Raw genomic sequence first — 13782 nt, 5'->3', positions numbered from 1 at the left:
CCAAGTCGTAGCAAGCTACAAGGACTTAAAGGAACAACGCGTGACATTTCCCCGAAGGGACATACATAGGAACGAAGAAGGACACATGCCGGCTAGCCTAAGTGTTTCGGAGCAGTAGCAAGCTACCATGGCTCAGTGGAAGCACTAGGAGACCTTTCCCCATAAGAGAGGCTATCAAGAATAAACAACTAGGTTGTCGGATCCCACACATACCAAGCATTTCAATAACATACACACAATATGCTCGATATGTGCAAATACAACATGGCATCACAACAAAACTCTATGACTCAAAGTATTTATTCATTAGGCTCCAAAGAGCCAGATATTACAAACATGGGTCTGATGACCCAGCATTCAAGTCATACAAGCAACAAGCACATGCAGAAGCATAAACATGTCTGAGTACAGAGATCTGAAAAGAGAGAAGGCTAGTAAGCCTATCTATCTACAAGGCCCTCCAAAGGGTACAAGATCGTAGTTGAGCTAACAAGCTAAACGTCGAAGTCCATGCGGAACTACTAGTGAGACTGAAATCTCTCTGCAAAAACATAAATTAAGCAAACGTGAGTACAAATGTACCTAGCAAGACTTACATCAGAACTAGCTACATATGAATAAGTATCAACAAAGGGATGGTGGGGTTTAACTACAGCAAGCCAGCTTTGACTCAGTGGCTATCCTTAACTACGTCTACAAGTAACTCTTTTGAGGTGGCGCACACGAGTCCACATATTCACCAATCAATACACCACTATGGATTCGCTCCCGTCTCCCTACGAGAACGCCATCCATAGCACTCACGCTTATCTTGCGCATTTTAGAGTATCCACTTTCACTTGTCTATGAACTGTATAGGCAACCCAGAGGTCCTTTACCGCGGACGCGGCTATTCGAATAGATAATTTATAACCCTGCATGGGTGTACTTCTTCACACATGTTTCCACCACTTAGCGTCTGCACACGACATGTGCTCGGCAGACTTCAAGCGAAAGTCGATGTGGGTGTAGACCACGACCTGACTAACCACACAAGTCCCTAGTCTAGGTTTATCGCCTATTCAGGTTCCATCCGTAGGTTGTCCGGCCGAGGTTTCCACTACGGCCCCGAACGATTTGGGCAGGGTTCCCGAGGCACCAAACGGGCGACTCGGTACACCGGGCCACGTGCCTACCACATCACAGCCCACCCCTTGGGTCAGGGCTCCACACGTCCTCCAGCATACTGGAAACACCAGAAACTACTTGCAACTCCTGGATAGAGGACAAGGGGGTTAATAAGTCGAGCGGGTCATATTTCAGGGCCCAACGTGCGGTAGTAGCTGTTCATGGATCACAAACACAGAACTCAGTTCCTGAGGACGGTTTCAATGAGACAACCCACCACGTACTCCTACATGGCCTTGATACATCACCAACATATCTATAATGTTTTATTGTTCCATGCTATTATATTATCCATCTAGGATGTTTTATATGCATTTATATGCTATTTTATATGATTTTTGGGACTACCTATTAACCTAGAGCCCAGTGCCAATTTCTGTTTTTTCCTTATTTTTGAGTATCACAGAAAGGAAAACCAAACGGAGTCCAATTGACCTGAAACTTCATGGAACTTATTTTTGGACCAGAAGAAGGCCATGGAGTAAAAGAGTTGGGCCAGAAGAGTCGCGGGCTACCCACGAGGGTGGGGGCGCGCCCACCCCCTCGGCGCGCCTCCCTACCTCGTGGACATCTCGGAGACCCCCTGACTTGTTCTCGACGCCAAAACCTCTTATATATACAGAAACCCCTAGAACATAACCTAGATCGGGAGTTCCGCCGCGCAAGCCTCTGTAGCCACTGAAAACCAATCTAGACCCATTCCGGCACCCTGCCGGAGGGGGGATCCCTCACCGGTGGCCATCTTCATCATCCCGGCGCTCTCCATGATGAGGAGGGAGTAGTTCAGCCTCGGGGCTGAGGGTATGTACTAGTAGCTATGTGTTTGATCTCTCTCTCTCTCTCGTGTTCTTGAGGTGGTACGATCTTGATGTATTGCGAGCTTTGCTATTATAGTTGGATCTTATGATGTTTCTCCCCCTCTACTCTCTTGTAATGGATTGAGTATTCCCTTTGTAGTTATCTTATCGGATTGAGTCTTTAAGGATTTGAGAACACTTGATGTATGTCTTGCATGTGCTTATCTGTGGTGACAATGGGATATTCACGTGATCTACTTGATGTATGTTTTGGCGATCAACTTGCGGGTTCTGTAACATTGTGAACTTATGCATAGGGGTTGGCACACGTTTTCGTCTTGACTTGCCGGTAGAAACTTTGGGGCACTCTTTGAAGTTCTTTGTGTTGGTTGAATAGATGAATCTGAGATTTTGTGATGCAGATCGTATAATCATACCCACGGATACTTGAGGTGACATTGGAGTATCTAGGTGACATTAGGGTTTTGGTTGATATGTGTCTTAAGGTGTTATTCTAGTACAAACTATTGAATAGATCGATCCGAAAGAATAACTTTGAGGTGGTTACGTGCCCTACAATAATCTCTTCGTTTGTTCTCCGCTATTAATGACTTTGGAGTGACTCTTTGTTGCATGTTGAGGGATAGCTATATGATCCAATTGTTTTATTATTGTTGAGAGAACTTGCACTAGTGAAAGTATGAACCCTAGGCCTTGTTTCAACGCATTGCAATACCGTTTGTGCTCACTTTTATCATTAGTTACCTTGCTGTTTTTATATTTTCAGATTACAAAAACCTATATCTACCATCCATATTGCACTTGTATCACCATCTCTTTGCCGAACTAGTGCACCTATACAATTTACCATTGTATTGGGTGTGTTGGGGACACAAGAGACTCTTTGTTATTTGGTTGTAGGGTTGTTTGAGAGAGACCATCTTCAACCTACGCCTCCCACGGATTGATAAACCTTAGGTCATCCACTTGAGGGAAATTTGCTACTGTCCTACAAACATCTGCACTTGGAGGCCCAACAACGTCTACAAGAAGAAGGTTGTGTAGTAGACATCAAGCAGTTTCTAGCGCCGTTGCCGGGGAGGTTAGTGCTTGAAGGTATATCTTTAGATCTTGCAATCGAATCTTTTAGTTTCTTGTTTTATCACTAGTTTAGTTTATAAAAGAAAACTACAAAAAATGGAATTAAGGGTGCCTCATATGCTTCATCTTTTAAATATCTTTCATGAAAATAAGAATTCCGATAATTGTGCTCAATTGCTAGAGGAAGAATGCATTAGAATGTTTGGCACTAAATCTTTGAATGATGAGCATGATTGCAATGTTGTTAGTATGAACTCTTTGAATATCCATAGTACTAATGATGATTGCGCTAGTCATGATGAAAATGTCTCTTATAAGCATGTCAACTTCTGTGGAATATATAGAGCTTGCAAGCACACACCAAATAGGGAAGATAGATTTTGCAAGAGGCATAAGTATTTGGAAACTAAATGGTTGCAAGAAAGGCTATATGAGTGTGCTGAAAGATTCAGTATTTATCGCCATCCTTGTGAACTTTGCAATTAACATGGTCATTTAAAGCTCCAATGCTATTTGTTTCATGATCAAATCGTGTCCAAAAGTTGTGATAACTTGATTACCCTTGAGCATCATAAAGAGCTTAGTCTTCTTTTGGGGTATGAAGAAATGAAACATATAACTGAGGGTATTCCAAAATTTAATCTTGATAGATTTCTTGATTTTGGTCTAGAAGAAAATTTTTATGTATTGTGCGGCGAATTGCATTGAAAGTCCTTATATTGCCAATTACATAAAGAAAATAAAACAAATAGAAGATGAAGAGAATACTAATGAAAGGGAAGAGACTTCCCAATATCCTCCTATTATTTCTTATGATGAATCAGGTAACGAGGAGGAGCTTTCTATTCAACCAATCTCATTAGTAAGGAGCTCAAAAAAGAGGGTTAAACCCACACATGATGTGAAGAAGAAAAAGAAAGGCCGGAGAAGCAAAGGTGAAAAGGTATCCCTCCCAAATGATGTTGCTCCTATTACTCATTGTGATGATGATAATTGCTATACTATTGGTGCTATCCATACTATTAATGATGAGAGTGATTATGCTTATGATATGAAAAGGCCCAAGCTTGGGGATGCTATGTTTAATGAGGATGATATTTTTAGCCTCCCAAGTTTTGATGAGCAAATTTATTATGATGATAGCATGCCTCCTATTTATGCTGGTTATATTGATTAAAGTGGGTTTGGATAGGTCATGACTTTATTTAGTAATGATTCCACTATCTTGGAAGAGGTTTCAATCGATTATGATGAGAAAAAAGTTGCTACCTATGATGATTATTGTGATGATACTTATGCTATAAAGAGTAGTGATGATTATATTTATAAAACTTTTCATGATTATGATCACCCTTTTTCTGAACACTACTCTTTTAACGTGGAAACGATTTATAGTATTTGGGTCTCTTATGATATTCCCACTATTCCGATTGAGAAGAATTTTGCTTATGTAGAGAGTAGTAAATTTTCTATGCTTGTAGATCATGAAAAGAATCCTTTAGGTGCTGGTTATATTGTTGAATTCATCCATGATGCTACTTAAAACTATTATGAGGGAGGAATATATGCTTGTAAGAATTGCAATAATATCAGGTTTCCTCTCTATGTGCTTAAAGTTTTGAAGTTATGCTTGTTTTGCCTTCCTCTGCTAGTTGATTATTGTTCCCATAAGTTGTTTGCTCACAAAATCCCTATTCATAGGAAGTGGGTTAGACTTAAATGTGCAAGTCATATTCTTCATGATGCTCTCTTTATGTTTCAATTCTTATCTTTTAGGTGAGCATCATTGAAATCATCATGCCTAGCTAGGGGCGTTAAATGTTAGCGCTTGTTGGGAGGCAACCCAATTTTATTTTTGTTCTTTGATTTTTGCTCCTGTTTAGTAATAAATAATCTATCTAGCCTCTGGTTAGATGTGGTTTTATGTTTTAATTAGTGTTTGTGCCAAGTAGAACCTTTGGGAAGACTTGGGTGAAGTCTTTATGATCTTGCTGTAAAAAACAGAAACTTTAGCGCTCACGAGATTAGTTTCCGTTTTTTACTGGAGAGTGATTTTAGGTTGATTATTTTTGAAGATGATTAATAGACAAATTCCTCAGGTCCACCAATTTAATTCAGAATTTTTGGAGTTCCAGAAGTGTACGTTTGATACAGATTACTACAGACTGTTCTGTTTTTTTTTGACAGATTCTGTTTTCATTGTGTTGTTTGCTTATTTTGATGAATCTATGAGTAGTATCGGAGGGTATGAACCATAGAGAAGTTGGAATACAGTAGATATTACACTAATATGAATTTAGAATGAGTTCACAACAGTACCTAAGTGGTGATTTATTTTCTTATGCTAAAGGAGCTTACGAGTTTTCTGTTGAGTTTTGTGTTGTGAAGTTTTCAAGTTTTGGGTAAAGATTCGATGGACTATGGAATAAGGAGTGGCAAGAGCCTAAGCTTGGGGATGCCCAAGGCACCCCAAGGTAATATTCAAGGACAATCAAAAGCCTAAGCTTGGGGATGCCCCGTATGGCATCCCCTCTTTCGTCTTCGTTCATCGGTAACTTTACTTGGAGCTATATTTTTATTCACCACAGGATATGTGTTTTGCTCGGAGCGTCATTCTATTCTTTTAGTTTTTCTTCATGTTTGAATAATATACCAAGATCTGAAATTATTAAATGTTAGAGAGTCTTCACATAGTTACATAATTATTCAACTACTCATTGATCTTCACTTATATCTTTCGGAGTAGTTTGTCATTTGCTCTAGTGCTTCACTTATACCCTTTTAGAGCACGGTGGTGGTTTTATTTTATAGAAATAGATGAACTCTCATGCTTCACTTATATTATTTTGAGAGTCCTAAACAGCATGGTAATTTGCTTTGGTTATGAAAGTAGTCCTAATATGATAGGTAGCCAAGAGGGATATAATAAAAACTTTCATATAAAGTGCATTGAATACTATGAGAAGTTTGATTCTTTATGATTGTTTTGAGATATGAAGATGGTGATATTAGAGTCATGCTAGTTGAGTAGTTGTGAATTTGAGAGATACTTGTGTTAAAGTTTGTGATTCCCGTAGCATGCACGTATGCTGCACCGTTATGTGATGAAGTCGGAGCATGATTTATTTTTTGATTGTCTTCCTTATGAGTGGCGGTCGGGGACGAGCGATGGTCTTTTCCTACAATCTATCCCCCTAGGAGCATGCGCGTATTACTTCATTTCGATAACTAATAGATTTTTGCAATAAGTATGTGAGTTCTTTATGACTAATGTTGAGTCCATGGATTATACGCACTCTCACCCTTCCACCATTGCTAGCCTCTCTAATACCGCGCACCTTTCACCGGTATCATACACCCACCATATATCTTCCTCAAAACAGCCACCATACCTACCTATTATGGTATTTCCATAGACATTCCGAGATATATTGCCATGCAACTTTCCACCGTTCTGTTTATTATGACACGCTTCATCACTATCATATTGCTTTGCATGATCATGTAGTTGACATTGTATTTGTGGCAAAGCCACCATTCATAATTCTTTCATACATGTCACTCTTGATTCATTGCACATCCCGGTACACCACCGGAGGCATTCATATAGTGTCATATTCTGTTCTAAATATCGAGTTGTAATTCATGAGTTGTAAGTAAATAAAAGTGTGATGATCATCATTATTACAGCATTGTCCCAGTGAGGAAAGGATGATGGAGACTATGATTCCCCCACAAGTCGGGATGAGACTCCGGACAAAAAAAGAGGCAAAAAAAGAGAAATAAAGAGAAGGCCCAAAAAACAAAAAACAAAAAAATGAGAGAAAAAGAGAGAAGGGACAATGTTACTATCCTTTTACCAGACTTGTGCTTCAAAGTAGCACCGTGATCATCATGATAGAGAGTCTCCTATGTTGTCACTTTCATACACTAGTGCGAATTTTACATTATAGAACTTGGATTGCATATTCGAATGATGGGCTTCCTCAAAATGCCCTAGGTCTTCATGAGCAAGCGAGTTGGATGCACACCCACTTAGTTTCTTTTGTTGAGCTTTCATACACTTATAGCTCTAGTGCATCCGTTGCATGGCAATCCCTACTCACTCACATTGATATCTATTGATGGGCATCTCCATAGCCCGTTGATACGCCTAGTTGATGTGAGACTATCTTCTCCTTTTTGTCTTCTCCACAACGACCATTCTATTCCACCTATAGTGCTATGTCCATGGCTCACGCTCATGTATGGCGTGAAGATTGAAAAAGTTTGAGAACATCAAAAGTATGAAACAATTTCTTGGCTTGTCATCGGGGTTGTGCATGATTAAATACTTTGTGTGATGAAGATAGAGCATAGCCAGACTATCTGATTTTGTTGGGATAACTTTCTTTGGCCATGTTTTATTGAGAAGACATGATTGCTTTGTTACTGTGCTTGAAGTATTATTATTTTTATGTCAATATTAAACTTTTGTATTGAATCTTATGGATCTGAATATTCTTGCCACAATAAAGAAGATTGCATTGACAAATATGTCAGGTAGCATTTCACATCAAAAATTCTGTTTTTATCATTTACCTACTCGAGGACGAGCGGGAATTAAGCTTGGGGATGCTGATACGTCTCCAACGTATCCATAATTTTTTATTGTTCCATGCTATTATATTATCCATCTAGGATGTTTTATATGCATTTATATGCTATTTTATATGATTTTTGGGACTAACCTATTAACCTAGAGCCCAGTGCCAGTTTATGTTTTTTCCTTGTTTTTGGGTATCGCGGAAAAGGAAAACCAAACGGAGTCCAATTGACCTGAAACTTCACGGAACTTATTTTTGGACCATAAGAAGGCCATGGAGTAAAAGAGTTGGGCTAGAAGAGTCCCGGGCTGCCCACGAGGGTGGGGGGGCGCGCCCACCCCCCTGGGCGCGCCTCCCTACCTCGTGGACAGCCCGGAGACCCCCCCTGACTTGTTCTCGACCCCAAAACCACTTATATATACAGAAACCCCTAGAACATAACCTAGATCGGGAGTTCCGCTGCCGCAAGCCTCTGTAGCCACCGAAAACCAATCTAGACCCGTTCCGGCACCCTGTCGGAGGGGGGATCCCTCACCGGTGGCCATCTTCATCATCCCGGCGCTCTCCATGATGAGGAGGGAGTAGTTCACCCTCGGGGCTGAGGGTATGTACCAGTAGCTATGTGTTTGATCTCTCTCTCTCTCTCATGTTCTTGAGGTGGTCCGATCTTGATGTATCACGAGCTTTGCTATTATAGTTGGATCTTATGATGTTTCTCCCCCTCTACTCTCTTGTAATGGATTGAGTTTTCCCTTTGAAGTTATCTTATTGGATTGAGTCTTTAAGGATTTGAGAACACTTGATGTATGTATTGCATGTGCTTATCTGTGGTGACAATGGGATATTCACGTGATCTACTTGATGTATGTTTTGGTGATCAACTTGCGGGTTCCGTAACATTGTGAACTTATGCATAGGGGTTGGCACACATTTTCGTCTTGACTCTCCGATAGAAACTTTGGGGCACTCTTTGAGGTTATTTGTGTTGGTTGAATAGATGAATCTGAGATTGTGTGATGCATATCGTATAATCATACCCACGGATACTTGAGGTGACATTGGAGTATCTAGGTGACATTAGGGTTTTGGTTGATATATGTCTTAAGGTGTTATTCTAGTACGAACTCTTGAATAGATCGATCCGAAAGAATAACTTTGAGGTGGTTTCGTACCCTAAAATAATCTCTTCGTTTGTTCTCCGCTATTAGTGACTTTGGAGTGACTCTTTGTAGCATGTTGAGGGATAGCTATATGATCCAATTATGTTATTATTGTTGAGAGAACTTGCACTAGTGAAAGTATGAACCCTAGGCCTTGTTTCAACGCATTGCAATACCGTTTGTGCTCACTTTTATCATTAGTTACCTTGCTGTTTTTATATTTTCAGATTACAAAAACCTATATCTACCATCCATATTGCACTTGTATCACCATCTCTTCGCCGAACTAGTGCACCTATACAATTTACCATTGTATTGGGTGTGTTGGGGACACAAGAGATTCTTTGTTATTTGGTTGCAGGGTTGTTTGAGAGACACCATCTTCAACCTACACCTCCCACGGATTGATAAACCTTATGTCATCCACTTGAGGGAAATTTGCTACTGTCGTACAAACCTCTGCACTAGGAGGCCCAACAACGTCTACAAGTAGAAAGTTGTGTAGTAGACATCAGGCCTCTCACCGCTAACTTTACCAAATCGTGTTAACACACTTAGCTCTCAACAGTAGGACATGTTCACCACATTCCAATTCATCCCCGATGAATCAGACCTGACTCAACTCTAAGCAGTAGCAGGCATGACAACAAGCATGAATGAGTAGGCACATCAGGTCTCAAACAAGTCCTACTCATGCTAGTGGGTTTCATCTATTTACTGTGGCAATGACAGGTCATGCAGAGGAAAGGGGTTCAACAACCGCATGATGTAACAGTTGAATCGTTGTTGTCCTAATGCAGTAAAAGAGAGCAGAAGCGAGAGAGTGGGATTGTATCAGGATGAACAAGGGGTTTTTGCTTGCCTGGCACTTCTGAAGATGATATAGCTCTTCATCGGTGCCATTGATCACATCGTCGGAACAATGTCTACTAAGGGGGAACAACACCGGCAAACAGAGAAGGAACACAATCAATGCAATGCGACAGTATGATGCATGAATATGACATGGCAAAATGATGTGATTTGAGCTAATGTAGCAAGCAACAAGTTAAATGAAGTTGGTTTGAACCCAAGGTTCAAATTCAAACTCCATATGTGAAATTCAAATGCCATTTGTTTGATTTGTCCAATTCAGCAACTATAAGTTGTTCTAACATGCATGAAAATGGTACAGATGGATAGATTGAATTTTTCTGATAATTTTTTATATATAAATTATTTCATTCTGAGCTACCGTTTATTTTCTATGATTTTTAGATGTTTGTAGCATTTTTTGAAATTCATAAACCTTTCTCTGATTTATTATAATTCTAGAAAAGCTTTACTGCATCAGCACTGAGTCATGCCGACGTCAGCTATTCAACAGGGCCGCTCTGGTCAAACCTGACGGTCGGGTCCCACATGTCATAGGCATAGTGTTAACAGTGATTTAAATAACTCCTAACCGAGCAAATTAGTAGGCCGTGGCCCACTGTCATAGGCTTAGTGTTAAGCTAACAGCGGGGTTAGTGCCTAATCTAATCTGCCAGTCAGCAAATCGGCGTTTAGCCGCCGGCGCTAATCCGAGGATGCCGGAGTTGCCCTCCGGCTGTTTCCTGCGACGGGAGCTCGCGTTCACGGTGGGTACGACGACTAGAGGACATAAACGATAGCTAGGAGAGGGGGATAACGACGGCGGTGCTCACAGTGGTCACGAAGAATGCCTCGCCAGGCTCTGGGAAGTCGTGGCGGTGACGAACGGCGGTGGCGATCTCGGGCATCCGAGGATGAAGACGACGGCGATGGTGGCTTGACAGGCCATCCGAGCTCGCACGGCTCGGTGTAGAAGAAGAGGGCGTCTCGTCGGAGCTTTCTAGCACGGTGGAAGGATGAGAGGGGCTCGGTGGCCATGTTGAACGGCGACGGTGGCGCTCAGCGGTGCTGCAGGGAAGAGCAGAGGAGGGGAAGGGGGCTCCAGGGTGAGTGGGGAGCAGGAGAGGAGGCTCCAGGGCGTCTCTGTGGCATCGCTAGAAAGCCCGGGGGTGAAGCAGGCAGGGAGGAGCTGGCCTCCTCGGGCGCGCGTGTGCTGTCTTGCCTCTGCCTACTGGCAGAGGTTGAAGACAAGCACTTCGGTCAGGTGGGCTGGGCCGAAGCTGGGCTGCCAGGTGGCTGCGCCAGGTAAGGTTTCTGTCTTTGTTTTATTTCTGTTTTGTTTTCTTTGTTTATTTCTTTGCCACTGATTCCAAATTCAAAACAATTTCAAACCAGTGTCAAACTTTCTGCAAATATTTATGTGGCTTAGATAGACTTGTACAAAGGCACACAAATATTTCAGAGACATCTGAGAATATATTCCATATAATATGAATATAAATTCAAATTCAAATACAATAGTGATTTAAATTCAGTGCCCAAAATATTCCACAAAAATGTTCACTATTTTTGGTTTGGTCTCAAAGGCTTGCCAAAATTATCAAACATTGATGAAGGCATTTTGGGTTCATTGAATGAGATTTTGGGTTTTGTGCCCTTTATTAGAATAATTTTTGAGGCTTGAATATTCCTCAATTCATGTTTCTTGAGTTTAACATGATGCATGATGCTCACTGATGCAACTAAATACAAGCATTATTCTAGGGCTATGAGACTCTTCGGCCGTGGGTTGCCGACCGTTGTCGGAGAAGCTTCGTTCGATTTGTGCGGTGACCGCCACGAGCTAGGCGTCGATGGCCTCGACATGATAGTGGGCGGCCTCCATCAGGGCTAAGGCCGCCGCTGCGGAACAGACAGCTGTTGTGCCGCTCTCGCGGTTGCTATCCCCGATGCAGATGCTGCTGCCGCCACCTGAGAAGCAACAGCGGCCGTTTGGGTTGCCTTGGCCGCCCGGACGCAGACTGCGGTCGCCCTCACGCAGCTTGTTAGCACGCGCCTGGTGGCTGCGGCCGTGCTCTCGCCGCAGTGGGCCGCCGAAGTTGCCCTCACGACGTGGGTCCACGTCCCGATCTTTCACCGGCGACGAATGACCAGTGAAATGATATTTGGGGAGTGAGCTAGTGTGCTTGACACGCTGGATGTGGACTGTAGCTGACGCACCTTCTCCCGTAAGCCATAGGCATACTATACACCGACGGTGCTCCAAGATATTTTGTGCTGCATCTCACACGGTTGGTGATAATGAACTGTGTGCGATCTACTAGATTTATCATCTTGATTTGAATTACGTAATGGGGTCACAGCTACAATGGATGGTGTTTGAATTGTTAGAACTTTTATCTGCAGTGGACATGCAACTATGGGTGTGTCGTCAAAAAAACTGGAATTATTCAGGGTTCGTTTGGACATTTTTATACATTAACTGGGTTTTCCAGGCATTTTATGCGCATAATTTAAATTTGAACTACATGCACATTCTCTAGTGCATCTAAACTGGTTGAAAAATCAAATATGTTTTCTTGGTCGCATGCTTAGGTCCCATGCAAGAAATGGGAATGAATTTCAAACACCCTGCCACCGTCACTTGACCGCAAAAATTGAGATACATGGCTTTTAATTTCTAGTGAATCCAAAACTTGTTTGAAATTCATGAAACTTGTCATGCTATCATGGAGCAGCATCAACATGCTATGGTAAAAAATTTGTCCCATTTGGGGTAGGTTTGGGTATAAGCTTCTCACAAACCAGAGCTTCTCACAACAAGCGTGATGGTTTCGGTAGGGAACGTGCCACCTTTGGGGACAAAATGATATCCGTTGCCTCTTATTGCTTTCAAAAAATTTCGAGTGTCAACATAGAACAACAGGAGTGTTGTGTTCAATTTTGGAATTTTTCGGGGTTCGTTTGGACATATTTATGCATTAGTTGGGTTTTCCATGCATTTTATGCGCATAATTCAAATTTGAACTACATGCACATTCTCCAGTGCATATAAACTAGTTGAAAAATCAAATATGTGTCCTTGGTTGCATGCTTAGGTCCCATGCAAGAAATGGGAATGAATTTCAAACACCCTGCCATCGTCACTCGGCCGCAAACATTGAGATACATGGCTTTTAATTTCTAGTAAATCCATCTGAAATTGATGCAACTTGGCATGCTATCATGGAGCAGCATCAACATGTCGTGGTAAATTTTTTGTCCCATTTGGGGCAGGTTTGGGTATAAGCTTCTCACAAACCAGAACTTCTCATTTTGGGGACGAAACGATATCCATTGCCTCTTATTGCGATCAAAAAAATTTGAGAGTCAATATAGAACAACAGGAGTGTTGTGTTCAATTTTGGAATTTTCCGGAGTTCGTTTGGACATTTTTTATACATTAACTGGGTTTCCCAGGCATTTTATGCGCATTATTCAAATTTGAACTACATGTACATGCTCAAGTGCATATAAACTAGTTGAAAAATCAAATATGTGTCCTTGGTAGCATGTTTAGGTCCCATGCAAGAAATGGGAATGAATTTCAAATACCTTGCCATCGTCACTCACCCGCAAACATTGAAATACCTGGTTTTTAAATTCTAGTAAATCCAAAACTCGTCTGAAATTCATGAAACTTGGCATGCTATCATGGAGTGGCATCAACCACTACTAGGAAAAGGGCTATAGATGGAATGTCCACTAATGGCGCACCAGACATGTGGTGCGCCATTGCTATATAGCAGTGGCGCACCATGTGCTGGTGCGCCATTAGTGTGAAAGACACTAATGGCGCACCAGACACAAGGTGCGCCATTAGTAACAATTTTTTTTTCCAGACATACTAATGGCGCACCAGGGCAGAGTGCGCCATTACTAGTTCTAACTAGTAATGGCGCACTAGCCACATAGTGCGCCACTACAATATTTTTTTTTTTTTGCAAAACTGCTAATGGCGCACCAGGGGAGAGTGCGCCATTACTAGTTTAAGCTAGTAATGGCGCACTGTTCGACGGTGCGCCATTAGTGTATATTTCATGGACACTTTGATCTCGATCCCCCTCCATCTCGATCGCT

Source organism: Triticum aestivum, chromosome 5D (assembly GCF_018294505.1).
Source record: "Triticum aestivum cultivar Chinese Spring chromosome 5D, IWGSC CS RefSeq v2.1, whole genome shotgun sequence".
Classification (NCBI taxonomy): domain Eukaryota; kingdom Viridiplantae; phylum Streptophyta; class Magnoliopsida; order Poales; family Poaceae; genus Triticum; species Triticum aestivum.
This window is presented reverse-complemented; position numbering follows the sequence as displayed.